Source organism: Mustelus asterias, chromosome 25 (assembly GCF_964213995.1).
Source record: "Mustelus asterias chromosome 25, sMusAst1.hap1.1, whole genome shotgun sequence".
Taxonomy (NCBI): domain Eukaryota; kingdom Metazoa; phylum Chordata; class Chondrichthyes; order Carcharhiniformes; family Triakidae; genus Mustelus; species Mustelus asterias.
Window position 1 is genome coordinate 20,857,617 of NC_135825.1, and position 4,487 is coordinate 20,862,103.

The following is a 4,487-nucleotide window of genomic DNA, read 5'->3' on the forward strand; positions in this document are numbered from 1 at the left end:
TTGGGGCAAGGCCAATTTTGATGGTATCAGGCAGGAACTTTCAAAAGTTAATTGGGGGAGTCTGTGGGAAGGCAAAGGGACGTCTGGTAAGTGGCATGCTTTCAAAAGTGTGTTAACCAGGGTTCGGGGTAAACACATTCCTCTTAGAGTGAAGGGCAAGGCTGGCAGAAGTAGGGAACCCTGGATGACTCGAGATATTGAGGCCCTGGTCAAGAAGAAGAAAGAGGCACATGACATGCATAGGCAGCTGGGATCAAGTGAATCTCTTGAAGAGTATAGTTGGTGTAGGAGTAGAGTTAAGAGAGAAATCAGGAGGGCGAAAAGGGGACACGAGATTGTTTTGGCAGATAAGGCAAAGGCGAATCCAAAGAGCTCCTACAAATACATAAAGGGCAAAAGAGTAACAAGGGAGAGAGTAGGGCCTCTTAAGGATCAACAAGGTCATCTATGTGCAGATCCACAAGAGATGGGTGAGATCCTAAATGAATATTTGTCATCAGTATTTACTGTTGAGTAAAGCATGGATGTTAGGGAACTTGGGGAAATAAATAGTGATGTCTTGAGGAGTGTACATATTACAGAGAAGGAGGTGCTGGAAGTCTTAAAGCGCATCAAGGTAGATAAATCCCCGGGACCTGATGAAGTATATCCCAGGATGTTGTGGGAGGCTAGGGAGGAAATTGCGGGTCCCCTAGCCGAGATATTTGAATCATCGATAGTCACGGGTGAGGTGCCTGAAGATTGGAGAGTGGCAAATGTTGTGCCTTTGTTTAAAAAGGGCTGCAGGGAAAAGCCTGGGAACTACAGGCCAGTGAGACTCACATCTGTGGTGGGTAAATTGTTGGAAGGTATTTTGAGAGATAGGATCCACAGGCATTTAGAGACGCAAGGACTGATTAGGGACAGTCAGCATGGCCTTGTGAGTGGAAAATCACGTCTCACAAATTTAATTGAGTTTTTTGAAGGGGCAACCAAGAAGGTAGTTGAGGGCAGTACTGTTGATGTTGTCTACATGGACTTTAGTAAGGCCTTTGACAAGGTACCGCATGGTAGGTTGTTGCATAAAGTTAAATCTCACGAGATCCAGGGTGAGGTATCGAAATGGATACAAAATTGGCTTTTTGACACAAGCCAGAGGGTGGTTGAAGAGAGTTGTTTTTCAAACTGGAGGCCTACGACCAGTGGTGTGCCTCAGGGATCAGTGCTGGGCCCATTGTTATTTGACATTATATTAATGATTTGGATGAGAATATAGGAGGCATGGTTAGTAAGTGCAGATGACACCAAGATTGGTGGCATAGTGGACAGTGAAGAAAATTATCTCCAATTGCAACGGGATATTGATCAATTGGGCCAGTGGGCTGACGAATGGCAGATGGAGTTTAATTTAGACAAATGCGAGGTGATGCATTTTGGTAGATTGAACAGGGCAGGACTTACTCAGTTAATGGTAGGGTGTTGGGTAGAGTTACAGAACAAAGAGATCAAGGGGTACATGTTCATAGCTCCTTGAAAGTGGAGTCACAGGTGGACAGAGTGGTGAAGAAGGCATTCGACATGCTTGGTTTCATCAGTCAGAGCATTGAATACAGGAGTTGGGATGTCTTGTTGAAGTTGTACAAGACATTGGTGAGGCCACACTTGGAATACTGTGTGAAATTCTGGTCACCCTATTATAGAAAGGATATTATTAAACTAGAAAGAGTGCAGAAAAGATTTACTAGGATGCTACTGGGACTTGATGGATTGAGTTGTAAGGAGAGGCTGAATAGACTGGGACTTTTTTCTCTGAAACGTAGGAGGCTGAGGGGTAGCCTTATAGAGGTCTAAAAAATAATGAGGGGCATAGACAAGGTAGACAGTCAATATCTTGTCCCAGTGGTAGGGGAGTCTAAAACTAGAGGGCATAGGTTTATGGTGCGAGGGGAGAGATACAAAAGTGTCCAGAGGGGCAATTTTTTCACACAGAGGGTGGTGAGTGTCTGGAACAAGCTGCCAGAGGTAGTAGTAGTGGCGGGTACAATTTTATCTTTTAAAAAGCATTTAGACAGTTACATGGGTTCAATGGGTATAGAGGGATATGGGCCAAATGCGGGCAATTGGGATTAGCTTCGGGGTTTTAAAAAAGAAAGGGTGGCATGGAAGGACCTGTTTCCATGCTGTAAACCTCTATGACTCTATAACTTTGTTTCTCTCCACAGATACTGAGTATTTCCAGAATTTTCTGTTTCTCGTTACTGGTCTGGCTTAATCATATGCAGTATTAAAACTAAATCCGACTTTCCTTAACTTTCCTTATTTATGGACTGCTCCTTCTCCAATATGGAGTCAGTGTTCGTATGTATGCTGAGGAAATACCCCCAATCATCTCCATTTCTCTTGGGATTTCTGATGCCAGATTGCCAGACTTTATATATTAATTGTGGAGCTGTTACTAAACATCAGAAAAATGATTATTACTGATGTCTGTAAAAAAAACCTCCACTTGCCACTCTGGCATTCTTCAGTCATTCACTCTGTGCCTGGCTGTGAAAGTCACTGTAGTTTTTAGTTACATTCCTAATTGTTGCTGAGACTATTTATGGAACCAATAGAATCCCTATAATGCAGAAAGAGGCCAATCCAGTCTGCACCCAGTCTTCACTCTTCAAAATAGCATCTTACCTGAACATCCCCACTCTTACTGCCCCCAACCCCCCTGTCTTACCTCCATAGCCCCAAGCATTTAGCATGGCCAATCCATCTAACCTGCACATCTTTGGACTGTGGGAGGAAACCAGAGCACCCAAAGGAAACCTACGCAGACACAAGGAGAACATGCAAACTCTGCACAGATATCACCCGAAGCCGGAATCGAACCCAAGTCCCTCGCGCTGTGCCACCGTATGCACTTGCATGGCTTAATGTGAGGATTTTGGAGAATGTTGTGTTGGAGGATAATCTGCAAAGAAGGCTGTGTGTGCCAATTATTTAAAAAAGCTCGGCAAAAGTTAATGGAGGCAACTTCTCTGGGAGAGTTTGAGATTAAAATGGGTGAAGGTGATTGTTACTGACGTCTGCAAAAAAAAAGCTACAGTTGCCTCTCTGGCATTCTTCAGTCATTCACACTATGCTTGGCTGTGAAAGTCACTGTAGTTTTGAGTTCCAATCCTAATCATCACTGAGACTATTTATGGAACCAATAGAATCCATATAAGGAGGCCAATCGAGTCTGCACCCACTCTTCAAAAGAGCATCTTACCTGAACACCCCAGTCTCCAGTCTCCTCCCCCCCGCCCCCCCACCGGCCTTATCTCCATAATCCATGCACGTAGCATGGATAATCCATGCATTTAGCATGGCCAATCCATCAAACCGACACACCTTTAAACTGTGCGAGGAAACCAGAGCACCCGACACGAGGAGAATTTGCAAACTCTGCACAGTCACCCATATATGAGTAAGGAGAGTGTGTGAAGAGTGTGAGGGTTGTGAGTGTGAGTGTGTGTATAAGTGAGTCAGTGAAGAGTGTGTGTGTGTGTGTGAATTATGTGAGTGAGTGAGGAGTGTGTGAGTGGGAAAGGGGTGAGAGAAGACAAAAAGAAAGGAGAGATCATTCATTTTTTTCCAGCACTGCGTAGCTGTTTAAATGTATTGACTTGTTCAGATGACCCTAGTGCAGGTGAATCAGATGCATAGAGCCATGAGTACGGTGTTTTTCTTGTGAATTTTCTTTTCAAGTGCTTCCAGTCTAGGTCTCGCTGACAATACCAGCAAAATTCACTCAGGTTACCATGCCGAAAATGACACTTAGCCAAATTTGGGAAGCTTCAGCCCCATAGAAATGTGACAGCACAGATTGAGGTCATTTGGTCCATCTTGTCTATACCAAACTGAGGACACCCAGGTGCCATTTCTAATCTCACCTTCCAGGACCCAGCCCATAGCCCTGTTGTTTACAGCACTTAAGGTTTTTACCCAAAGGGTGTTGGGTCTCTGCCTCCACCACCAACTTGGGCAGACACCCAACACCCTTTGGGTAAAAAAGTTAATCCTCATGTCCCCTCTACTGCCACTTATTTTGAATCCATAGTTGTAGAATTCTCCCAATGTTCTGAACTAGAATGAAGAGGTAATTCGTTAAGTGACCCATTGTCATTCCCAATGAATGGATGGCATGGGATGGGACTGATGAAGTCACTTTTTGTGTTTTGCCTCCATTGCCATTGAACCTTCTCCATGAATTCCCTGAAATTCAAACGGAACTCTGCCCTATGTGAACTAGGTGTGAATTATATTACGCTTTCATTTTTAGCCTCTGTTATGGTTTACTGTATTGCGATTCAGTCTGGTTTATAATATATTCCTGGAACAAAGCCGGCCATTTGGATGGGTTGATTCTATTGGAGGGACATGTTTCCGCCACTACTGATGCATTCAAATGGGATGGGTGGGATTAAAATAGGGCTACCTGTCTGAGAGCACTCACATTGCACCGAGCCTGCTAC

The 4,487-nt window shown here is 44.2% G+C and overlaps 1 protein-coding gene across 1 annotated transcript in view; it reads left to right on the plus strand.

Moving 5' to 3' along the window:
- The window catches only part of LOC144511734 (sushi, von Willebrand factor type A, EGF and pentraxin domain-containing protein 1-like), a 398,606-nt gene that overhangs the window by 67,318 nt on the left and 326,801 nt on the right, over positions 1 to 4,487 (plus strand). The window lies entirely within an intron of this gene.